General features: G+C 43.5%; 1 protein-coding gene across 2 annotated transcripts in view; it reads right to left on the reverse strand.

Annotated features, from left to right (window-relative positions):
- The window catches only part of EBF2 (EBF transcription factor 2), a 207,656-nt gene that overhangs the window by 116,681 nt on the left and 64,059 nt on the right, over positions 1-26,916 (reverse strand). The gene's annotated exons all lie outside the window — the stretch shown is intronic.

Raw genomic sequence — 26,916 nt, forward strand, 5'->3', positions numbered from 1 at the left:
ACTCTAAGCATTTTAGAGGGGCCTAAAAATTAATAACCTAATAGAGATTTTACCACTATAGAAAATGTATCTACTCCTGTGTCCAGGCACATATAAAAAAATGAAAATGGATTTTTCTAAAGATAGTCTTAAAAGATTGTTATTTTAACACATTTTCTATACTTTTATATAGCTTATTGATGTTTTTAAAAGGAGAAGAAATAAAGGATTTGAAGGAAGGAAAAAGGAGAGAGCTTGGGGAGTCACATGTTTATGCTCCCGATAGCTTGAGCCACAAGCCATGTTTAGGGGCACTTGTCCCTAACTACAGTTGTGTCTAGGTTTGCCCCTTGAAAGTCTCATTCTGGCTTACATTTAAGTGCTACCTTCTGTGTCTGGTGAATATAAGTTAATATTCTGGATGAGACTACCTTCTGTGTTTGGGAATATAGCTTGTCCCCAAGGAAACACTGCTCTCCCAAGAACTGAGGTATTAGTCAGGTACAGTGGCTCACACCTGTGAGCCCAGTTTGAGGACAAGGGTTCAAAACCAGCCTGGGCAATGGAGCAAGACCCCATCTTTATTTTTTAAAAAAAGGAATTGGAGTATGAATGTAACTTTTGTCCCCCCAAATATGTGTGGTACCAAATGGGCAGGTGTGTAGGTCTGTATAGGGATGGGGAAGGAGAGCATTATTCCTTTTTTAAAAAAATTGCTGGCCGGGTACTGTGGCTTATGCCTGTAATCCCAGCACTTTGGGAGGCTGAGGCGGGCAGATCACCTGAGATCGGGAGTTCGAGACCAGCCTGACCAACATGGAGAAACCCCATCTCTACTAAAAATACAAAATTAGTTGGGTGTGGTGGCGCATGCCTGTAGTCCCAGCTACTCTGGAGAATCCCTTGAACCCAGGAGGCGGAGGTTGCAGTGAGCCGAGATGGCACCATTGTACTCCAGCCTGGGCAACAAGAACAAAACTACTTCTCAAAAAAAAAAAATTATTATTATTATAATAAAGTATAAATTTAAGGTGTACAAGTACTCTTGTTACATGGATATACTGCAGAGTGGGAAGTCTGGGCTTTTAGTGTAGCCATCATCTCAATAGTGTACATTGTATCATTGTATGCATTAAGTAATTTCTCATCCCTCGCCCTCTCCCACCCTCCCAAATCTCCAGTGACTATTATTATATACTCTACGTCCATGTGTACAAGTTATTTAGCTCCCATTTATAAGTGAGAACATGCCGTATTTCTGACCCAGAATCGGGACAGGGCCCTACAGGGCAGGGGGGGCCGTTGTGATGGCGACATTTTAATATTCACCCACCCTCCACTCCTCACCTAATTTTCATTATTCAACGCTAACATTTAAACTGTATTCTCTCCCAAGATGACACACAATCAGAACTGAAGGTAATCCAGACTATTATAGCAACAGCATTGATAGAGAAAACATGACATTTGTGCTTGTCCCCAAGGAAACACCGCTCATCTAGGGAAGGAAGCCAGATTGACACATTACCCACCATTGTGCATCTACCAATATCCATACTGACAGATCGAGAATATTTGGCAAGGGCCACATTTATTGCTGTGCCTTACATTGCTTTTAAAACCCCAGGACAGAGGGGTCAGAAGTGTACATCCAAAAGCACCCACTTTTACTGTTTGAAAGAAGGATGGCTGTGGAAATTTTATGTCCAGACTGCCTTCCAGCCTCGAGACACCTCAGCTCTTTGCTAAGACTGCCATTTCCCCTCCAAGAGCAAATCTTTCTTTCCCACAGATAATGAAGATGATGATGCTTTGCATAAGATAATACAGGGTATTCTGCAAAGTACTTTCATACACGTCTTCACAAGAGTTTCAGCAAACAAAGGCTATAAAACACATTGGGTAGGTGTTAGTCTTATTGGGAAAATGACAAACTGACATCTAAGGAAGGTAAAGGGACTTGGGCCAGCATCCCATCTGCTAGTTCAGGGTTAGAGACTTTTTCCCCTTCCCTGCAGGCCACCTCTTCACCACTTCCCACTGCCTCCCATCCCCACTGCCTGTGGAGCAACAGTGTTTGGAATGGGTCCCTTGAGTTATTTAACTACATCTAAGGCTGGACAAGAAATAGAGGGGACCAGCCAGGTGCAGTGGCTCATGCCGGTAATCCCAGCAAGCTGGGAGCCCAAGGTGAGAGGATTGCTTGAGCCCAGGAGTTCAAGACCAGCCTAGGCAACATAGCAAGACCCTATCTCTACAAAAATAAAAATAAAAACTAGCCTGGTGTGATGGCACGCACCTGTAGTCCCAGCTACTTGGGAGGTTGAGATGAAAGGATCACTTGAGCCCAGGAGTTCAAGATTGTGGTGAGCCATGATTGCATGACCAAGGTACAACTGGAGAGGCCAATTTCAGTCTGTTAGTTACCAAATAAGATGATGTTTAAACATAGGATTGCCCTGTGATGCACAGACCATCTTTAGCCAGTGAGCAGTGTAACTGAGCCCTGACAGATGGGAGTGAGGAAGGCAGGCAGAACACAAAAGGCCAGGCTTCCTTGCACAGCCAAGAGAGAGGGCACATGTGCAAGGGGTCAGATCTCTTTGCTGCATGTCTTCTCATGAGCCTCCCAGACAGATAACAAACCTGTACAATGATTTAAACTCTCCAGAGACATCCCAGTTATTTCTATCTAAAGAGGAACTGATGGCTGCAGTTCCTGAGCAGACTCCAAACAGAGACTCACACCTGGATTCTGCCTGCCCAGAGCCTCCCAGCACAAACAGCCCAGTCTGCCCAGAGCAGGAAAAGGTAAAAGTAAATAAACGTGGTCTTAATCTCTCCAATAGATTGGAGCAATCTGAACCAACCTGTAATTTCATCCAGACAGGCAGGGAGAATAATTTTTAAAGTTTTGCTAAACATAAATGCACCTCCACTCATGATGATTTCCCTGGCATTTTTTTTTTCTTCCTGCCCCTTTCTCCATCTGCACTTTATTCAATGAACACATCTGCATTCCTTCTCTTTTTTTGGCCAGAAACTTTATACAACCTTATCACTGACACTTCTCTGCAGTTTCAAATTCCAGCTTTGTGCCAAATCCCCATTTCCTGCTGCTTAATTTCCATTCATTTACTCTTGTTTTTGCTTCTTCTGCCATTCCCAGCATGGACCAGCTCCAGCCCAGCTTCTTCTAATTTTTTAAGGAAGGCTCCCTGTTGAGTGCTATTGGAATCTGAGCCTCCACTCCATGCCAGTGACGGGCCATTGTTTATACTACCTAACGACAGTTGCCAGTAGAACGGCGGCTTTCCCTTTCTTTATTTCCCTCCCTGAGTGTGTACACTAAGGCCCAGGAGAACTTTTCCCCACATATGGTGACCCAGTAGGTCTAGTTTTATTATGACTTCAGTAGAATCTGAAGTAGCCTCTTTCCATTTCTTTTTGACAGGAAAAATAAAATCAAGTCTGGAAGCTTTGTTTACCCGGCTCTAAGTGCCACCATCAGCCTCAACCAAAGCTGAACGGTTGCTGTCAGGACGAGGGCTTTGGGAACCTCATCAGGTTAGGCTGAGCCAAAGGACAATGACACAGACCCCGAGGGGAGGATGAGCTGAGGCTGGACTTTTTGTAAAGGTGGAGGAATGGCCATTCCATTTTTCTGGTGCTCAGGAATTTCTTCAATATGTTGGGTTGTTCTACAAAGCCAGGAGCAAAAATAAGGTTGTTTTTCTGGCTTCTAAGGAGAGATAATGCTTGCTTAAAGTTTTTTTGAGATGGACTCTCTCTCTGTCGCCCAGGCTGGAGTGCAGTGGCGTGATGTCGGCTCACTGCAACTTCTGCCTCCCAGGTTCAAGCGATTCTTCTGCCTCAGCCTCTTGACTAGCTGGGATTACAAGTGCCCACCACCACGCCTGGCTAACTTTTGTATTTTTTGTAGAGGCAGGATTTCACCATGTTGGTCAGGCTGGTCTTCAAATCCTGACCTCAGGTGATCCACCTGCCTCCACCTCCCAAAGTGCTGGGATTACAGGCATGAGCCACAAGGCCTGGCCTAAGGTATCTTTTTATAAGCAAATGAATTGTGGTGTGAAAAGGTAACCGCCATTTTTCTTCCCATACTGGGACTGATTCTCATTTGTTGTTTGGGGGAGGTTTTGATCTGGGTTTTCTTTTTCCTAAATCCATAGCTCAGCAGCCAGCTGTGTCAGCGCTGTAGCCATTTTGCCACAAATATCTTTGCCCCAGGTCCTGATGTGTCTACCCCCAAGTTCTGTTCCTTACCCTTTCCCTCTGGGTTTCATTGCCTAGAATTACATCTCCAGAGTCTCATCCAAAACATGGCATCCAGAATGGAAGGGCATACATTCAGGAATGTGGAGGTCTCAGAAGCAAATGTCACCCAACGGCAAGAAAAGAAAATCATCCCAAATACTTAAAGGAGTAGGTAGTATGGTCCCATTCTATGAATGAGACACCAACAGCTCAGGGGCATATCCAAGGGTAAACCTAGAGCAGAATAAACACAAATAACCCAATTCCCAGCCTATTCACCTTTCCTGGGTTCTGGTGGGGCGAACTTTGAGTGTGTCTATTTCCCTAAAGTTAGTGATCTTCATGTATCTAAGGAAGGGAGGAGCAGGGAGAACTTCACTGGCCACACAGAGAAAATGAACACCCACTCTTTGTTACTCCAAGTTTGGGGGTCTGAGTCAGGACAGGCAGACTCCACCCTTGCTCAAAGATGAAAGAGTCCTCATTATCATGGCCTTACTTGAGTTCCTGAGTGAAGGAAAGTCTATTGTCAGATAGGCAGTCTATTTCTAAAGAAATGGGATTCCTACTGAAGAACTAATTATGCCTACAGGGCCAGCGGTGGCTCTCTTCACAGAGCTCACACAGAGCCCCTAAAAGCAAGCTTGTAAAACACGCAGTACTGCCCATCATCCCGACCATGGGAGGCAGAGCAAAACCACTGCCTTGGAAAACAACCTTTATGTACATATGAACAAATAGCCAGAATAAATATCTATCAGCTCTCCTCAGGATATTGAATGAGGGATTAAAATTGTAGAGGCGCCATTGGTTACATCAACAATCAATATGGGCCCCAGTGAAAACGTTCAAGTTACTATACATTTCCTGCTTTGCTGGGGGCACCTGTAGATGCGTCTCACACTAGATGAATTAATGAAAGATGAAATGGCCCACCGAAACTATTGTGCGTATTCAAGAGCCTTTGGTCTTTGATGCTGTTTCATCTCTAGAGCGTCGTCAAAAAGTCTCAAGAGATGGAGCTGTTGGGGTGGTCAGAATTATTTCTCACAGCGACAAATCACTGCTAAATTTTTTAGAAAACCAGATTATAATATGTAATTAATTAAGTCCACTTAAAGGTATCTTCCTTATCTCTTTCAATTCCCCTGTGTTAGACTGTTAAACCTGTGGGTGAGAATAATGCTACTGATATAAATGCACGCACATAAATAAAAAAATGTGTTTATCCATATGTGTATAAAAGTGTTAAGTATGTGTGTATTCATAAGTACCTATATTGATCAATATAAAAACACACACCAAGGCTCTGCTTTCATTATATGTATGGCACATGGTGGGGAAGAGCTGTGTATTGTACCCTATATTGCATTGCACATATGCATGAAAAAGAAAAATAGCAGAAAGTAACAAGTAAAAACCAAAAAGACAGTGTGTGAAACAAGCTAGAATGATATGGTACATATCATTTATATTATTCTTTCTACTTTTATGTGTCTTAAAATTTTCTATAACAGAAGGCTTAAAATTTAAATGTAAAAGATAGGAATTCCATTTCGCTGGTGTAATTAAAATAAATTTTACAATTTGCTATTTATGGGATATTTCAACCAATCTCACTTCAAATATGAGGTTTCTTATTTTTTGTTTTGAGACGGAGTCTCACTCTGTCGCCCAGACTGGAGTGCAGTGACGCGATCTTGGCTCACTGCAACCTCTGCCTCCCAAGTTCAATTACCTGCCTCACTCTCCTGAGTGGGTGGGACTACAGGCACCCGCCACCATGCCCTGCTAATTTTTATATTTTTAGTAGGGACAGCATTTCACCATCTTGGCCAGGCTGGTCTTGAACTCTTGACCTTATGATCCACCCGCCTCGGCCTCCCAAAGTGCTGGGATTACAGGTATGAACCACTGCTCCCAGCCCTAATGTGAAGTTTTAAGAAAAAAATCAAATAATCACCAACTTGGAGATGACTCCTCATAATGCTGGTTTTCCTAAGCTGTGAATTTTTCTTTAACGGAAATGAAATATGAGACCTGTTGGAAGGGGCTCACGCACCAGGGGCACCTACAGTAGAAAATGAACCAAATAGAGGTATCTATTCCCCTTCAGGTAGAAAATTCATTTGCCCATTATTCTTATCACGTTAAAAGCTCATTGTTAATAAAAGTTATCTTTCTGGAGATTACAGCTTCTCCAAACTGTCTTTAAAAAATGTGTAAGCCAAACCATATTTTCCACAGTTGTGGCATGTCCTTCTACCCATTGCCCAACTGACCTGGGCATAAGGAATACATATTTATTAGAGTAGCCTAATCTAAACACAAATAACGAGGAGGGGGCCGGGGAGGAACATGCATTCTGAATGCCACGTACATGTCTTACTTGTTTTCTTCTCCATTCAAACATGTATTTTGAGTTCATGTGTTCCTGTGCATGAAGAGTAAAACAAAAAAGCAAAAAGGGGGTCTAAATCTTGATTCCATATCCTATCTAAGACCCATTTCCTTGAGGATTGTAAGCAATATGAGTGCAGGGTGTTGGTAGTTGTGGCTCTCTGACACACCTGGTTTCTTGTGGACCCCAGTTGCAAAGAGGGCTGTCTTGGAAAACAAGTTCATCCCAGAATAACAAGCCCCTCCAGAAGCAAGAAGTATCAGCCCTGATGTAAATATGCAGGGTCCCAAGAGATGGCTTCCAACTTCCAACTATTATCCAGACATATCTGAATCTAGCCTCTGAACCTAAAGCCATCCATCTATTATGGGTAACACCTCACACTTTCTTGGATCCACACAGCCTGACCAAAATTAAAAAAAAAAAAAAAAAAATCTTGCAAGTGTGTGACATCAACATGTTTTCCTCAGCTAACAAGCTTCTCTATTCACCAGCAGCCAGAAATTTTAAGTGGCTCTTAAACAAAGACAGTCCAAGCGAAGAATAATGATGTCAAACCCAAGCCATAGTTGTGGTGTGAACACAAAATCTACAGGACCCAAGTTAAAAATGATTTACAGACAGTTTGATCAGAGTCAGATGTGACATGGTGTCTTACTGGAGACAAGCCAGTGGCTATCAATCCAAATCCCCTACAACAAGTTATGTCATTAGTTAGAATCAATACATTATGGAGACAATTTTCTCTTTTGTCTCTTGGCCCAGGGAATTTTCCAAGTTGAGTTTCATCACCAGATTGCAAGGTACTCGCATTACAAAGTGGCTGACAGGAATCACAACCACTAACTCCCTCATGTGCTCTTCTGGAGGGGCAGGGGAAAAGTTTAAGGAATAAATCCAATTAGACATGGGAGTCTCCAAATAACAAGTCCAAGGCCTTTGTTGGCAGGTTTATGTTGAACTTCTGTATCCCATTCCTGTTGTTGATATCCCTTTCAAGGGCATCAGTTTGGACTCTCAGGTATGGAAGCAACACAGTGAAGAGGTCCTTAGTGCCAGGTCCACCCCAGGAATTACCTGGTCACCTTGGCTTAGCCAAGGCATAGGGAAAATGACTCATTGATAATGGCCAACTTCTAGCCTTTGGCCTCTGCATCTCATTTTTCTCCTCCCTGATACCAGACAGCCCCATTTAGCTGCAAGATCTTCATGTACCATACCTGCCCTCTTCTTTAATCCCTAAAGAATGGCCATGGCATTTTTAACATAAAGGCAGTTCTGTAAAATTCTTCCCAAGTGCCAGCAGGTGCACAATACTTCTTTCCATCATTAATGCTCTCAGGGATATTTTTGCAACAAAGCCCTGGTGCTGTCCTTGTAGGACCTTCCAAAGCCCTCTTATGGGGTGTGATAGAGAACAGGAATGAAAACATTCAAAAATTAAACAAAATGAGGGTCTCATTTTCCTACTGCCATCAAGCCCTTCCAAAAGAAAAATTCTCTATTCACTCCCATGTGCGACTACAATGCAGGATATTTTTCCAGCTCACTGGTATTTCATAAACACCATTTGTTGTCATGTGGTTAAATTAAAACTGAGGATATCAAACATCAAACAGTATGTTAATGTCAAGTATGCTTGAATAAATGGTAAGAGTTCAATTGAATGGAATATGTGGATTGCTAGCTAATTAAGCAAGAAGCAGGTGTGAAAAAAATCTAATTTAGGCAATTTTTTATAATTAATAATGTTTACTTGTAGTAGCCTTCTAATGGGGCTCTAGTTTAGCCTCTTGTGAATTGCTAGGAGTTTACTCCAGTATTTTAAAATTATAATTGAATGGAGAATTTTATGGGATATCAGGTTTCCTTGCTGCTGATGAAGCACTGTCTATATAGAAGGCTCCTAACAGTACTTTGTATCAATAGATCAATTAGCAAATGATCCCAGCAATTAAAACTTAAAACACACACAGGCATACCCCGCACCTAAAGGTTCTCTTGCACACCCCAGTACAAGGGGAGGGAGAAGTGAATTTGGATGAACCAATTTGAATAAGAATATCATACTCAAACAATCATTGGACAGGAATGACGAGAGCTTCGGTGAGTGTCTGCAAAGAGCAGCAACAGAGAACATTCTGTTGGGATTAGAAACAAAAAATTAAGATCATATCTAAACTGTCCTGGCAAATTGCACACAACCAATCAATTAATCCAAGTATACATTTAGGGTTGGTTTTCTTTCCAAAAAGCCAAATGGAAGGAGAGGAGGAGAAAATGACCACAGATGTGAAAACAGACCTGGAATATTTCATGGACGTGACATATCCACCACATTTAATTAAAAAAAGAATGTATGAGAACAATGTATCCTTCTCAATCCGGGTCGAGGGAACAAAACAGGACTGGATTAGATAGGACAACTGTAATCTCTAGAGACAGTTCCATGTTTAATGGGAGCGCCACATGTTTGATATGTAGGGAAGTAAGTGGGTGTCCTGGACACGGTCCACTATTCATCATAATACCACAGCCCTGTTCATTCCCAGAGAGGAGAGTTAAAACCATGAAACCATATGTAGAATATTAAAAATCATTTAACGTTAAAATGCACATTATGAAGGCATGCACTTTGGACAAGGCTACAGTCCAAAAGCTCAGAGAAATCTCCAGTTCAGTAGATAATTGTTGTAAAGGTAAACTGAGTTATCTGTATGTACATACACATGCGGATGTTTGCACACAGGCGCATGCGTGCACACACAGAGGGACTGTCATAGAAACTTAGTCCTCATCTCTTCAGTGCTGCCTTTCATCACTCTGTTTTCCTTACTGATTTCTGTAGTGAGGTCAGTATCAATAATTGATGGAGCTATGATATCTAGAGCATCAGCACATTAATTTATAATTAAAGATGAGAAATACCAGTTCTTCTCCCACCACCCATTATTTGGTATTAAAACATATATATACACATATATATTTAATACATAGCAGATATTAAATTGTTCCTCAAGCAGAGTCAGTAACCTTACTATATTTTCATGGACTTTTCATTGCCACTGAATTAATCACAGCCCTGCCCCTAACCACATAGAACTTTATTTCCCATAAGAGCAATGTTTACTTTGCTTTACTTTGTTGGAACTCAAAGTACCTATTCAGTCTATAACGATTTTGTGTAACATATTTTGTTAAGCAACATTAAAAGCGCTCACTCACAGATCTTGGTTAGACTGCTTTGCTTATATGCAGATTTGGGGTGCTTTTGATCTCATCTAGCTCACCAACAAGGGCAAGGCTGAGTCTAAATCCAGTGTGCATGAAAATGCTAATGACTTTGGAGATTGACAGTCCTCTATATTTTCTCCATTGCCAAAAATAATATATGAAGTGAAAAGTGAAGGTAGCAAACGTAAGCATGCACTCAGGGAGAAAGCCTATCTGTCAACTTTCAGCAGGAGATGACAGACACCAGAGATGGTACCAACTCAGACTGACTGTGGGTAGTCTGATCCCTGCCATTCCAACTAAAGACACAAGGGCGGACCACTGCTATGAAGGCCACCAGAAGACATTAGGGTCCCTTGCTGAAGGAGACATGCCTCACCCATGAACTCACTGTAGGGCCCTGGAGTCACCTCTTGAGGCAGTCGCCACAGCTCTCCCAGAGTGAAAGATGGGGAGGGCATTTACTAGAACAGCAAACAGCAGATCAAGTAGAGCAGAGTGAACCCCAACAATCTGTACCTGGCTGAGGGCAGCAAAGCTGCAATTTCCTCTGCCAGGGCATCAGCAAACTGTGTCCTGCCCTCAGTTATTCTGACTGCAACTGGCCCCTGCACTCTATGAACAAGGAATCTCTCACCCAACTGATCATTTGGGGCATAGGTTGCAACAGTGCAAGGTGGGAGAAGTTGAAGAAAAAAAAGGACAGGTAACGTTCAGCCATCCAGCCAGAGGTACGCATTTGACCCAACTCCGGGCCAGGCTGGCTCCTTCTCAAAGGGCAACAGGGCTTTTGCTCAAGGCCTGAGGCTTTAGAGACAAAGCATCTAAAGGCTTAGAGATGATCCATGGTTTTCCAAGTCAGGGATGAGGATGCCTAGGCTTTTGGAGATTTTGATTCATCACCTGGCAATTTAAGAACAGGTGTATTTGGCATAAGTCACTCAACCCTGCTCCTGAAGGAAGGAGGGTTGTGGTTGCAATGTATTGCAGGGCACTGCTTTTCTTCCCTTCTCTTCCCACACCATCCCAAGCCTGTTCCTAGAAGCTCCTGGGACTCAGAGGAAATCACTTCCTGGACTCTATCCTCATCCACACCCTTGCAAACAACAATAGCATATCTACTTAGGCAGAAAGAAAGGGAACCGTAGATGCAAGAAGGTAAATGCAATCTGAGAGATTTGCTGTTAACTCCAAGGGGGCTTTATTCTATTACATAAAGTATAGGACAGAGGTTTCTGAACTGTCTTTATGAACAAGCCTGAGTTCTTTCTCAAAATCCTAATGAGACAGTGTCTTGGCCCACCTCCTCTTTGAGTTCCTCAGAAAAGACTGAGCCTGATCTTCCTGCTTTCTCCTGTTGCAAACCTTCTTGCCACTTGGGTGATAAGAGAGCCAGTAAGGCCAGGCAGCCCATTACCTTTCTCTCCAAATCCAGATAGCCAGCATGCTGGGGTGTATGAGAAGGCAAGGAGAAATTCTCCAGACCAAGGCAACAAAGCTACAGCCAGAACAAGCTGTGGTGCCCTTCCTGCCACATGGTCGGCCAGAGATCATTTTCTATAGACTGTCACTAGAGGGCCTGCCCAGACACCATCCCTGAACATATATAAATCCTAGAGCCAATGTCAACAATGCATAGAACTAACCCTGCAAAAGCTGCCACGGATGCTGCTACAATAAATGAAGAGAAGGAGGCCAATGAATAAATGCATCATCAGAGATGATGCAATGAAATGCATTGAAATGCATCAGAGATGATGCAATGAAACCCAATATATAGATGGGTCTATATATTTGGGAAATCAAACCTCCAACTAATGGTGCACACAGCATGTTGCTAGAGGGGAACTAACATCGGGAGAGGCAGGAAAGGAAAAGATGAAATGTGTTTATTAAACCATTGCTAAGAACAGAGGCTAAGGCAAGAGCTTGAAAATCTGTAGCTAAGTTTTAGAAGATACAAAGAAAAATGGAGCTCTTTTTTGTGTAGAGAATTGGATCCATGTACAGATGCTCCTCAACATACAATGGGGTTATATCCCAATAAATTCAATATAAATTGAAAATATCACAAATCAAAAATGCATTTAGTACATCCAACCTAGTGAGCATCGTAGCTTATTACTCTAAACTACCTTGAATGTGTACAGAACACTTATATTAGCCTATAGTTGGGCTAAATCATCTAACACAAAGTCTATGTTATAATAAAGTGCTGAAGAGCTCATGTCATTTATTGAATACTGTACTGAAAGTGAAAAACGGCAAAGTTGTATGGGAACTTGTATAGTTTCTACTGAATGCATATCACTTTCACACCATTGTCAAATCGAAAGATCATAAATCTATGTGTGTTGGGGGCGAGGGTGAGGATGCATTGAAGGACTAGTTTCCTTACTCTGTCTCCATGAATGCAGCAAAGAGTAGCAATTCAGACTGCAGCTCTGGAGTCGTGATGCCTAGGTTTGAGTTTATGTTCCTCCACTTAAAACTGGGGCAAATTTCTTTTTTTTTATTTTATTTTATTTTTATTATTATTATACTTTAGGTTTTATGGTACATGTGCGCAATGTGCAGGTTAGTTACATATGTATACATGTGCAAATTTCTTAATCTCTCAGCCTCAGGACACTCACACGTAAAACAAGGGTAAGAATAGAACCTGCCAAATAGGAGTGTCATTGAGAAGATTAAATGAGGTTTCCAGTAGCCAGGTAAAGCGCTTACTACAGTATGTATACTTACAGCATATATACACACAATATGTACTCAAGAGTTTGTACATGCATACAATATGCACTTACAGTATGCAGCTTAACTGAAAGAATCAGCAGAAAAACTTTTTAAATGTCCCCAAAGTATAGGCTGTAGTCAGTATTTTTTCTGCACATAGGTGGGCTATTTAATGAAGGATAGGACACTTCACAGCTACTTAATCTCGGTGAATCATGATCTAGCAATTCCATTTGTGGATATCTATCTCCCCAGAAGAACTGGAAGCATGGTTTGAAGAGTCATTTGTACAATGTTCAAAGCAGCGCGATTCACCATTGCCAAGTGGTAGAAGCAACCTAAAGTGTCCATCAACAGATGAAAGGATAGAAAAATACGGTATAACCATATAGTGGAATAGTATTCAGCCTTAAAAATGAAGGAAATTCTGACATACGCTACAACATGGATAAGCCTTGAGGACATTATGCTAAGTGAAATAAACCAGTTATAAACAAATATTGTATAATCCCACTCACATAAGGTTCATAGAGCAGTCAAATTCATAGACACAGAAAGCAGAATGGTGGTTGCCAGTAGCTGGGGGGAGGGGAAAATGGGAGTTGTTGTTTAATGGGTACAGATTATGAGGGGATTTTGTTTGTTTGTTTGCTTGAGATGGATTCTCACTTTGTCGCCCAGGATGGAGTGCTGTGGCATGATCTCAGCTCACTGCAACCTCCACCCCGCTGGGTTCAAGTGATTCTCTTGCCTCAGCCTCCCAGCGGCTGGGATTACAGGCATGCACCACCACACCTAATTTTTGTATTTTTAGTAGAGATGGCGTTTCACTGTGTTGGCCAGGCTGGTCTTGAACTCCTGACCTCAAGTGATATGCCCGCCTAGGCCTCCCTAAGTGCTGGGATGGCAGGCACGAGCCACTGTGCCCAGCAGAGTGTCAGTTTTGTAAGATGAAAGTTCTGAGGCTGGATGATGGTGATGGCTGCACAATAATGTACTTAGCGCTGCTGAACTGCACACTTAAAGATGGTTAGGGTGGTAAGTGTATTTTACCACAAATAATTTTTTTTTAAAAATTTAAAATGGTAAAAAATATTTTTGATTAAAAAAAAAACAAAGAATCTCAGTGAATCACACAATCAGAAAGTCCCCTTCAAATGGAGATTAATGGTCATTGATCTCTGGATCCTCTCCCCCATACTGGAGACACCTTTTCTTAAGACATCTCAAAGTGAAACCCCAAAGGAGGAATTGTCTAAGAAGATTTAGGTTCAGGTCTGTGTAATGACAAACTCCATCAATGAGAGTTAGCAAATTCCTCTCTGTCCCTTCGTGAATTCCTTCCTTGGTGTCTAAAACTGGCTCCATTTCTTGTGCAAAGCCTAGGAATCAGGAATAAAAGAATTCATCAAGCCCTGAGAGCTAGAAAGGGAGGCTGAGATCAATCACCTGTTTCAGAAAATAGAAGATAATGGAGACTCTTGTCTCCAGGGTTCTCCTGTGCTTTTGAGAACAGGGGTAAAGGCCTGCTGACCCTTCTGAGTTCCTCCAGGTCTGGACTCGCTCCTGGGAGACAGGAAATGCAGTACCCACATCCATGGAGCACCCATCCTGGGAGGACACTTTCTAAACTGAGATGGTAACAGGGCAAAGAGCATGTTCAATGAGAGCGTGTTTGCTTCACTAGAGCCCATCTTAGGGCATAGTAAATTTATCGTTGTATTATTTGGAATTTCTTTCTCACTCATGAGTCTCCTTTGAGGCAGGGTTGTTCAAAGCTCAGGTTTGGGGTCAGATGGATCCAGGCACCAGCTTCCTTATCACCCACGCTGGAGGGCAGTGGCGCAATCACAGCTCACTGCAGCTTTGAACTCCTGGGGTCAAGCAACCCTCCCACTTCAGCCTCCTGAGTAACTGAGACTACAGGCACATACCACCATGCCTGACAGCAATATCTGTTTCTTGGGGTTGCGGTGAAAAGTCAACGGGATGATGCATAAGGTAGGCTTAGCACAGTGCCTGATGCATGGCGAATGTTAGCCATTATTATTTATTATCCTCACCACAGAGCTTTGGAACAGATTTTATGACCTTCCTATTATCAAGAGGAAAGGGCCACCCAGAGATGCAAGTGACTTGGTTAAGGTAATGCAGTCTCTCTATGTTGTTGCCTCTGCTGGATCTATTCTTTCTAGTCTGCTTAGAAAGAGAAGCATCCTTCTGACCCAGAGAGGCAGTTGCAGAGGGCTGCAGCCAGGCAGGACTGACCACAGGCTCTGGTTTCCAGATGAACCAGGATGCTGCTCCAGGTTGCTTGCTGGCATCCCCATCCTAGGCTGGTACCAAAGCATAAGTGAAAGTCTGTCCCCTGCTCTTCCATTCGCCTCGACAGGAGCCTTCATCTGCTCCGCCTTCTGGGAGCCTGTGTCGGTCTCAGAGCCTGGCGCTGAAGCAGGTGCGGGCATATTTTAAGCTCCAGCAAATAACTTTAATTGAGCTCTCCTTAGACATATGAACCCACAGAGCGATTTTTTTTTCCTCTTCTAATAAAAAAAGACCCACAACAAACCAGATGGGTCTCAGTCCCTCCCCGACACCCCCTCCCCACTCTTCAGGCTCCCCTAATAAATCTCTTAACTCTAAAGAAATTACCTTCCTTGAAGTGGGTATGTTATTTGGTTGCATGACTGTACCCAAGCTGCCTCTGCGGGCCAGAATGTGGGTCAGAAGGATGCAGCCTGCAGAAATGAGGCCTGCTGGTTCTGGCCAGGTTGGTGCTTGCATTATTCTTTGTCCATAACTTTCTATCACCCCTTACTTCCCTGTGCCTGCTCCCCTCATGCTGGGTCACTCACTGCTGCTGTTCTTCTCCCTCTATTCTTGTTCTTGTATCTGCGACCTCCACTTTATTTATTTATTTCATCTATTTATTTAGAGACAGGATCTTGCTCTGTCACCCAGGCTGGAGTGCAGTGGCGCGATCACAGCTCACTGCAGCTTTAAACTCCTGGGCTCAAGCAACCCTCCCACTTCAGCCTCCTGAGTAACTGAGACTACAGGCACATGCCACCATGCCTGGCTAATATTTTTTATGTTTTCTGTAGAGAAGGGTCTAACTATGTTGCCCAGGCTGGTCTTGAACTCCTGGGCTCAAGAGATCCTCCTGCCTCAGCCTCCCAAAGTGCTGGGATTACAGGCATGAGCCACTGCACCCAGCAACCTCCACTCTTAGCAGTTTCACCCCAACAAAAATTCCCTTCTTGGAGTGGACCTTCCAACACACCTGGCTAATATGGAAAAATCTAGATGGAATTCCTCCCACCAAAAGCCAGCTTAATTCTTTGGCAGCTTGTCCAGAAAGAGTGATGAAAAAAGAAGCCAATACCTCCTGTCACCAGAATAAAGTTCGGAGACATCGTGGGCAACAGAGTTCAGTCTCATTTTGCAGATCCGTGTTCTCTTTAATGCCCCGTATGAAGGTGACAGCGGGGACAAGAGGGAAACACTACAGTGTGACTGGATTCCAGACCCCGCCCCCGAAAAAAAGACCTCAAGAATTGCCCAGGGCAAGAGCCAAGCACCGTGCTCTGGGTTCTGATTTATGAGCACTAAATTATTGGTAGGAGGGTCCAGAAGGAGTCGTTTACAACAGAAATTATTGCAGGCAAATGTTGGTTGGTATTTTAAATCACTCACTAATATTGATAGGTTAATGCCTGTCACACTTGCTTAAGGGTCACAGGGAAGAAAAAAAAAACACAAAACTTTATCTTTGGCTTGTTACTGGCTAAGTATAATGATAGATACACCTTTTTGTGTTTTTTTTTTTTTCCTCGAGCTAAGCCTGCTGTATTATTTATGGTTTTCTGAGTCACTGGCTATAGCCTGCATCTGGATTTTAAAAGGTTGATTTGCAAAAAAACAAAAATAGGGCACCCGTCTAGGGAGGCTGGTGGGAATCTGCTCTACAGCTCAAGCGGCCCCTCCAAGAACCCTGGGCTGCAAGGCTGGATGCCTCGGGCGGCCGGGGCCAGATGGCCAGGGTGCATTGTTCCCCTTTCGGTGATAGTCCTGCTGCGGCAAATAAAGTTAAATCAAAAGGTTAGTGCTCTGCAAGGGGGTGGCAGAGCTGGCTCCAGCTGACAAGAGACAAGGATCCTGGACAGAGAGTGGGGACTGCGTGGCTGTTCCTCGGAATGCAAAGGGAAGAGAGCTAGGCTGCAGAAATCAACAGAGAGGAGCATGCTGACCTGAAGGGGCGCTTTCCAGGCCTCACGTCAGACAGGCCTTCCCTGATGACAGCAATCACGGATCACAAAGTCCCCTCCTTCGTAGAGCCCGAGGGAGCCAAAAATTACACTCTTGGTCCACCCATGACCAGGGATTGAGGGAGGCACCGTCCCTCGCCTTGGGTCTGAGATGGGAAGAGCTGCCTCTGACTTCCTTCAGCAAACAGCACCTTCCTTTGCGGGTGGCTTTGGGTGGTATATTTTGGAGGGAGATGGGGTGTGGTTTGGGAGGATCAAATGACCCACCCCTGTCATCAGTGGAAGTAAAGTTTAGAATCTGGATGGGCAGCGTAGGATTACTTCTAATGGGCACATAACGGCTTTTAAGCCTGACACAAAATCCTTGGATTATTTCATAGACTGTCAGAGCAAAAATAGGATTTAAGAGACTATGGAAACCCCTGCCTCATTTTACAGACCAACAAAAAGGAGGCCAGAAAGGAAAAGTGATTTGCTGAGGGTCACACAGGAAGATGAGGAAGCCGGGATCCACGCCCAGTGTTCCCGGGAACTGTGCCCCCATGCTCAAAGTATACATGGGTCGATGGGGGCCGAGTGGCCACGATGTGTAAAATCACAGGCAATACAAGGTGTATTTCAAAGACAAAGGGAGACGATATTTCGTATGAAAACAAGCAGGTACAATATGCAATACAATGCAGTTTGGCTTTTTTTTTTTTTAAATCACCGTTTTCATAAATCATGTTTGAACTTACCTTATATTTCAAAATAAGTCCCTCTCTCCCCAACTCCCACCCGCCCTTGTCCCACTCCAAGAGCGGGAGCTTTGGTTTCCTCTGCAGGTTCTGCCCTGGGCTGTAGCTGGACTGCACATTTTTGTGTTCCTTTTTCATTGACTTTCCAAAGCACAGTATTTACCCGGGAGGCCTGCAGTTTCCATGGTATGGAACACAATTAGGCGACCTGCAAAGTGTTTGTTATTTACCTGAGAGAATCAGGCTGTCCTTGGGTGCCAACTGGTCTCTCAGGTAAATATGAACTTGGGCAGACTTAAAAAAATAAAAATAAAAACTTAACATTAAGATATGTATTTAGGGATCTTTAAACGCTGATTCCATCCTTTTAGCTAGATACCTTTCTTTCCCCTGCCCAGCCTCAGTCCCCTAAACAGAATATTACTGAAGCCGTTTCAGTGCCTTTGATCCTGTTCTAATCTGGATCATATTTACAGGGCAGATCTGTTTCCTACCACACTGGACTGGCTTGAATGCAGAGTTAAGCAATATTTTTGACTTCCCTTTGAAAATGTAAGAGGAGGTGGTATTTCCAAAGGTGTGCAAAACCAGCGATGAAGCAAATTTAACTTTTTAAAAATGCAAACTACATTTTAATAGATGTTAACTTAAAAGAAAACAAACAACTCTCAAATCACATTTCTATCCTCAAATCTGTCTGCTTTGTTAGATTGTTTTTCCCCCTTGAAGCTAGTCTGTTTTTGTTTTTCTTTTTAGTTTTTTGAGACAGGGTCACGCTCTGCTGCCCAAGTGGAATGCAGTGACATGATCATGGCCCACTGCAGCTTCCACCTCCTGGGCTCAAGCGATCTTCCCACCTCAGCCTCCCTAGTAGCTGGGACAACAGGTATGCACCACCACAAATGGCTAATTTTTGTATTATTTATAAAGACAGGGTCTCACTATGTTGCCCAGGCTGATCTCAAACTCCTGGGAGCAAGCAATTCACCCACCTCAGCCTCCTGAAGTGCTGGGATTACAGGTGTGAGCCACCACACCCAGCCTAAGCTTTTCATTTCTATTAGAAAACCTATAGGGCTTTCTGCTCATTTCCAGAAAATGTGAGGTCTGAGCACCACATCTCTGTCTATGAGAATTCCAAATGGAAACAATGCAAAAGATTTTACAGGTCTTACCAAACACGCAAATTTTAGAGTAGGAAGAGGCAGGTGAGATCATGTTGTCTGACTCTGATTTTACGGAGGAGCTCACTAAGCACCAAGGGGAAGTGGCACAGGTCACAGATGGAGTGGGCAAAACCAGACCAGGCTCCAGGACCCAAGACTCCTCATCTAGTGCTCTTGCCAGCATCTCCCACTGACTTCCTGTCATCCCACTGCTGATTTGAGCAACCAGTGACTTCATCCTGCAGGCCTGACCATCCCCAGAAAGTAAGAGTAAATGAAAGATTTGAGGCCAAGTACACTGTATCTCCTTGTGCTGACTATAGCTGAAACAATTGCTGGAGAAGTATCCCAGTTATCAAAGTGAAAACTTCTATTCTTTTACCTGATTGATAGCTAAATCAGCTTTTCCCAATTAGTGCCTAGAGCCAGAAAACTTGGTAAAATCTTAGTTTGAACTTTTAATGTGGTGTGGACTAAACAAACAACTGAGTTAGAATTTTGCTCTTCAATTAAGTGATTTAAAACATATTTTAGTTAGTATTTTATAAACTATTTCTGACAACATACAAATATAGTAACAATAAAGACACTGGAACTTGGACGGCAAAATAATTATGAGTCCCTGCTTTCCTTCCTGCCAAACTCCCCCTGCCCCCCCATCCTACTCTAGCCAAAAAAATACAGTTTTCCAAGAACTGCATTTTTCTGACATCCTGTGCATTTTGAGATCCGGGGAGACTTCCCATTTTCCACACTCAGCACTTTGAGGGCCATCAGGGTCAAAGCACCAGTATTCCCAGCAGATCCTTGATAGCTCATCCAGAACAATCAAGCTACTGGCTGCCCCGCCCCTCTTGTTACTAAGCTGACATCAATTTCTCAAATAAGTGTTACCTTCGGTGGTGGTGGTGTTTCTACCAGAGACACAAAGCAAAGAGATTAATCACAGACCACAAAGTTAAAGCAGTTGCAGCCTCAGCTCGAAATCCCACTCCTAAAACACCATACACCCAAGTCAGAAAAAATAAAATGAAACTTCACATCCTGGCCTCAGAAGCTCCTGTTAACACAGGAACTACTGCGCTGAAAATCACATCCTCTGCTCAGCCCGGGTGAGCAGGGACTAAGGGACTACAGGGGAAAATGAAAGAAGCGATACATGTTTCAAATTTTACAGCGGTTTACATCATGCAAAACTGAAAAGGCCTTGGAGGTTTCATTCTCGATGAAGTTTAGTTGGTACAGAATCAACGGTCTCAGTAAAACACACCACAGGCACATAATGTAATGTAGACAGACACTGAAAGCAATATCAGATTCCTTTCTTATCACTTGTTTAGGATAAAATTCAGATGTACATTTTTCCAGGTTAAATAGTGCGACAGGGTTAAGTAGACAGCTAAGCCTTTATAAGTTGAATAATATGCTTTGCAGGTTATTAATATGCTGATCATATACACTGGCTTTATTAAATGAAATATTTGAAATGTACAGAGCCTGATTTCATTTTCAGTTTTAAAAACTGTGCTATAGGAAATGTTTTTGTATAAACAAGATTCTAAGAGTCTTTCATCTTTTTCTTGCCTAACCCAAACCTGCAGGATTATGTTAAATGAGTATTTATGTTCCCAAGCAACATTTTAAAAAGTTTTATTTTCATTTCTACAGTAACTCTACAGTATCCTGAGTGGTAAAAATTGACACAGTGCACATGATTACTGGGGAGGGTTAATAGGCAGAAAATTATCCCAGAATCTGAAAATTCTGTTTCAGCAAAGCTGATAACTGGTGATTTCAGATTTGAATTTGAGCAGCTGCCAAAGAAAAGTTAAAAATTACATCTAAAGGATGAACAGCTGTGGTCAAAACTATGCTGCAATCTTAATCTTTATGAACTTCTTCGATAGGATTCAAACCAATGCCAGAAACGTCCACAGAGATCCCTTCTGTAGAGTCAGATTCACCCATGTTCTTAGTTTGGGGTCTTCTTTAAAATAAAATAATAATAAATTCAATTACTATGAAAACCCTCCTCCAATGAAAATTAAAAATTCAACTCTCTTGCATCATGCTTTTTATGAAGATGAATTAAAATATCTTCATCACTTTTCATAGATGTGGTTAAAATTATTAAATTATTATTGAATCTAGGTCTTGAAACCACTTGCAGTCTTTTTCCATGTTCTTTCACATGCTGTAATGGAGATCCGTAAAATTTTGCCAATTTGGAAACAGGTCCAATAGATGGTTATTAAGCACTGCTCGACTGTTAAGCTTTCTAACTTCCATAATATTTTGTAGTCCCCTATAGAACCCAAACTACCATTCACCATCTTAGAGTCACTCATAACATTCTGGGCAAATCCTTAGGAAAATGACACAGAGTTGGGGTGAGCTGCCAAGACACAGTATATTTTGACTGAGGACTAATAATATTTGGAAATGATTTCCTGTATTTCTTCTTTACTTATTTGTTAATCTGATATAGTTTTCAGAGTTTGCAATACTCATGCCTTTTGTATTCTAAAGAGATGAGGGGCTTTCTTAAAAAAAAACAAAAAACAAAAAACAAAAACAACCTTTTTTCTCTAGCCTCATTCTCACTTAATGCTGAAGGTCTTTTAAACCTTCTAAGTAAACATAAATGTGTATACATTAGGGTTGCTTGTGTTGGAAGAAGACAAAAATAAAGATCGGCCTTTTCCCGGTAAATATGGACTCTTAAGCCTCTAAATGATTTGCCAAACAGAATCGGATAATAAAGAGTTTAAACTTTGCCACTTTGGGGTTAATGTGAAAGGCTTGTCAACATCAGACTGTTTAGACATTAAAAGGAACGCGCTGTGCACCTCCTTTTAAACTCCATGTTCTCTTGAGTTGCAGCTCCCAGTGAATTTACCCAGCTGTAAGTGATTCCAGATGTGCAGCAGTGACAAGCTTCAGTCTCAGGGTACTTATTCATTTCACATTAAAATCTCATGTTCCCAGGTCTGAGCTGTTATCTGACTGAGATCTGATTAGGGAATACAGCAGAGGCATTTCCAAACCCAGAGCCTGCCCTCATTCCCTGGCACGGATCTCTGACTATCAGGCACCTCTGTGCAAGGGAGAGGTGGCTCGGGGTGCAGTGAAGGGCAGGGCGGGGTCTCAGAGCTATCCCCTTAATACGTGCACATCGCATGCCCCCAGCAGGTCAGGTACTTCCCCATAGTTTATCTCATTTAATCCTGGACAGAGCAGTAGACACTTCAGCCCAGCTGAACCCAATTCCTCTATCAAACACGAGCTTCCTTCCCCCAGTTAAAGGGGTAGGGCCTGTGATTTTGCACATTTTCTACACAGCACCCCACATGCAGAGGGGTGCTTGATAAATGCATGAAGAGTGATAATTGATTTGCCAAGCCACAAAACCCTCAATCTTCTCTCCCGCCCTCAGCTATGTTCTGACCACGATAGAAGAAGGTAAGTAGAAGAGCAAGAGGAGGAAGAAGAAGAGAAAGAAAGGAAGTCAGGAGCATGAAGAAACCACCTTCTTCAAACAAGCTAGTTATGCCTTTGTTCCCGGACAAAGAAGTGGTGGTCCTCTCTGATCTGACCCCTAGCATGAACAGTGTTCATTCCAAGTCAGCTTTGACTTCCTTGCCCGAAGTGCACATGCATAAATGCTGTTGGCTGACAGTTTCTTCTATGACACGTGTCAAAGACACATTTTCTTGGCTACAGAAATATAAGGTAAGTTGGGGACTGCAGACAGAGACTAAGATAACATGAGTACCTGAGGGAAGAAAGCAACGTCTGTGATGCCCACAGAAGGGGGAAAATTAGGGATCATTATTATTTCATTATTTTCCCCTCTAGCCTGACTTTTGGTGTGACTTGAGCTTTACTGTAATTTTTTTTTTCTTGGCCCTATCCTGTTGTCACTTTGAAGAGGGAGACAGCACCATAAACCCCCAGCTGATCAACTGTGGTCACAGGCTGCTGGACAGCCCCAGAGCCCGTCAGTAGCTCCTGTCACCGAACCCTCGTCACACTGGAAGCCCCAGAAAACATGCATTGAATACTGCAGCCCTCTCCCCATGTGCTCTGTCTACCCCAAGAGGAACAAGAAAGCATCACGCAAACCCCAGATTCAAAATGGAGAGGATTAAAAAGCCAGGGAAGCCCCAGGCCCGCCTTGAGGGGCCTCGGGTGGGGGGTAACGTGGCCGCCACATGGAAGGAGAGCAGCGGCATTTGGTTTGGTGGTGGGCAGATTTTCTTTTACGACTGCTAAATGCCTGCCTTTCTCCCCAAGCAATTATAGTGCTGTTTCCCATCAAGATGGCTGTTAGCAGCGGATCTCCAAGTTGCTGCAAATAAATCAGTAATGCTATTGGCAGCTGGCTGGGAGAGAGGCCGAGATGGTCATCCTGGTTATCCCATGATGGCGATGAGGCGCATCGCAGCAATGGTCCAAACCAAGCTGTCTCTGGGAGCTAAAGAAAACAAGGTGCAGCCCTCCTGAGCCCCACATGAATGAAAGCAGAAAGGTGCGCTTCGCCCTCTGGCTGCAGGTTCAGAACCTGAGCGCAACTAGGAAATGGGACCCCCACAACACTCAACCCCACCATGGCATGTGCTTTGCCCAAGGAAACATAACCAAGGCGCCTTGCTCTGGCACATGGAGTAGTATCAAATGCTGTCATTGTAGTTAATCAGAAGCAACACAAAGGAGCCCTTCGGTGCACAGTGGACACAATCCATGCAGTAATGAAAGCTTGTAAAAGACGATGCCAAAGATGTGCATTATGACATGGAAGGTAAACAAAGGGTCTGACGTTGGGCGGGGGGCGGGGTGGTGCGGGTTGGTTCACTCTGCAACTTGCAGTGGCTTCAGGCTGGAAAACGGGCTGCTCAAACCACGCAGCACCCTTAATCTTGTGACACGGAGGGTTCTCCGAATACCGTACTTCGTCTGAACACACACCCTTGTGAAGGATCCACATACAAAATGATGGTGAGATTCCTGTGTGGCTGCGCGAATCTCTCTGCTGGCTCTGTCATTGTCACACCCAAAGCCCACAAAACCATCACAAGTTGCTGTGTGTCCCGCAGATGCAAAAAGCATTTCTTCCACGACAGCGTTTGCGGGTGAAAGGAGAGAAAATGATTTGGGCAGGCTGCCAGGGGTATGTGGAGGCCAGGTGGGCCGTGTCCTCCAAGGGAACTGCATGCTGGGCTAAGAAACAGTCCCTGCACCGGACGAGCTCCGTGCGGCAGCTGCAAACCCTCGCCCTGCCCCCAGCCCTCGAGTCACATTGTGTCATGCCACACGGCATTCGGATCAGGAGATGGCTGTGGCGTGCTGCGTAATATTTTTAAAAGCCCATTTCCCTGTTTAAGGGGGAAGCAGGTGGAACACAAGACCCCTGAAGGGCAGATACTCTGAAAGGCCCCACAGGCAATTCTCCAATAAAAGAGCGAGCAGGGCTGGCATATCTCCCAAACTTACAAATTGACCTTCTCTCTTGATCTGGGACTTAATGCCTCCAAACCAAACTAATTCCAAAAGTCACCTTCTCAACTTCTCTGTACAATTTTTTTTTTAAACAAATGAAAGCTCAGGTATAGCCTCCCCTTGCAGCCCTTCTGACGTCCTTAGCCACTCAAATTAAATCTGAATGGTTCGTCTCTTTTTATTATACGATGGGCCATATGTCACCAAAATAAAAACCCAGCTGAAATCCCAGTACAGATAAAGGGCATGAAAGGCTGTTCCGGCCACAAAATAGAGACCCTGTTTAAATCTTATTAAACAATAACACCCACCCAATGATCCCCTCCCCCTTTTAGAAAAAAAAATTTAGGAAGGAAATTGTGGTTAAATCATCTCATAGTTTGGCAAAAACTTCTACCTCTGAAAAATGAAAAGGAAAAAAAAGCTTCATTCTGTGCTGGACTCACACAGGCTAATAAAAAGCAGGACTGTATTGCTTTGCACTGTAGCTGTCAAATTCTCAGCAATGAAATACAGATCCTTACTCTCTCAGTCCCTTGAGTGCTACCCCCTCAGACCACCAAAAAACGGAACAGCGGGGGTGGGAGGGGCATCCTTTATCCTCTCCCATTCCAGAGTGAACCTTATTTGTTGCTCTGTTTTATTTTGAATTTTTGTTTCTTGACCTGAACATCTCTCTTCCTGAATAAAGTTTCCACTGTTGTTGTAAACACAGTTAAATGTGTAAGGAGGTGTTGAGGCTGCTGCTTTAAAGAACTATGATTCTTCCTTCTTTTAAAGAGAGTACACCCTGACATTCAGAGAAGTCCAGACATTGCATCAATGGTAAGCGTGCTGGAAAGGAAGGAAGGAAAGAAAAGAAAAAGAAAGATCAAAAAGAAAAAACATTTCCATTTCACAAGGTCCCCCAGTGGCCTCCAATGCTCCTCCTCCATCATCAAAAATTCATAAGGGGGATCAGCATTCTTTACCGAATGGATCCCAGTGGCACCATAGACCTTGTTGGAGAGAGAGGCAATAAATATCGAATTATACACCTCATGGGAAGAAAGCACTGAAGACTCAGCTTCAAGCCCTTCACATGGTCCCAGGGGGAGCTGCTCCAGACTCCAGGTCCAGCACAGAAAGGAAATGGGTCAAGTGTGTCAATTTCTAGACCGGTGACCTTTGACTTGCCTAATGACACTGGGAGGCCAACAACAACAACAAAAAAAAAAAAAAAAAAAAGATGCCAAATGTCTTGGAGGAAAGCAGTGGGGGAGGGGTGTCATTGGGAACCCATGAGAAAACTGCAACCCCAGCACTGTGGTGGGGGTGGCCCCCTCACCCCTGGAGTAACTGCGACCTGTCCTGGGGAAGGTGTAACCAGCTCAGTGATAGAAAGTCCATGAACAGAGAACTTCAACTACCACACAGTTTTGGTTCCCAGCTCCAGGAATGGCTTTGTTTCTGCCTGAAACTTGAAGAACATCTCTTGTTTGTTCCTCTCTAAGCCTTGCTCCTCCCTGCTCTGCCCCCGAAGCCTCCTTCTTCACCCTCCCTGATGACCCCTGATTTGGCTGCCACCACCTGTGCCAACCATGCAGTGAGGTCTCAGTGCTCTACTGTCTTGCATCACTCCCTTTGCACATGCATTTTTTTCATCTCCTTGCTACTAACTTCTAAGCAGCAGGAGTGGCCTAGACCTTGGCCAGATTCCTGCCCCCCATCCCATCTTCCCTCACCTAGCACTGTATCAAGAGTACGAAGTCCATGCTCTGTGATCCGTGTCAATTGTGGCAAGGCAAACTTCCATTGCCCTATCCATTTCATTTTGGAACCGGAGTATTTGAGTTCCAAAATGAAATGGATAGGGCAATGGAAGTGGGAGGGAAAAGCATGAACCAATGCAGTCAGACAATAAGCATCTGCATTTCCCAGTGTAAAAACCTGTGCAAGGCCCAATGTGGTGGCTCACGCCTATCAGTACTTTGGGAAACCAAGGTGGATCACCTGAGGTCAAGGGTTTGAGACCAGCCTGGCCAACGTGGCAAAACCCCGTCTCTACTAAAAATTCAAAAATTAGCCAGGAGTGGTAGCAGGCGCCTGTAATCCCAGCTACTAGGGAGGCTGAGGCAGGAGAATCACTTGAATCTGGGAGGCAGGGGTTGCAGTGAGCTGAGATGGCACCACTACACTCCAGCCTGGGTGAGAGTGGGACTCCATCTTAAAAAAAAAAAAAAAATCTGTGTAGTTATTCATCCAGCAAAACAGTATGTGGAGTAGATGCCCAGTTCTCCTTTCCTTAAATGGAAAGATCTAGATGTAAATTTTCAAAATAATCTGACAGTTAAATGCAAATTAAGGGTTTCACAATTGTTTCTGTGACCCAAAGACTGTCTGGTAGAGTCTAACACATAGCTCGTGGACTAAGCTTTACAAAAGGTACCCAGCTGCATTTGTCACGGAGGGAGGTTTCCTGTGATTTCAGCCCCTCATATTATATATAAAGTTGACCCAATTAGAGTTTGGGTTGGGATGGGCATTTTTAGTTCTCTGCTCTCAGACACCTGGGCTTCAGTTCCCATTTATGCTTCAAAAACAGTTGAAGTTCTTCTTTTCCCATACACCAATGTTCTGAA

The sequence above is a fragment of the Pongo abelii genome, chromosome 7 (assembly GCF_028885655.2).
Source record: "Pongo abelii isolate AG06213 chromosome 7, NHGRI_mPonAbe1-v2.0_pri, whole genome shotgun sequence".
Lineage (NCBI taxonomy): Eukaryota > Metazoa > Chordata > Mammalia > Primates > Hominidae > Pongo > Pongo abelii.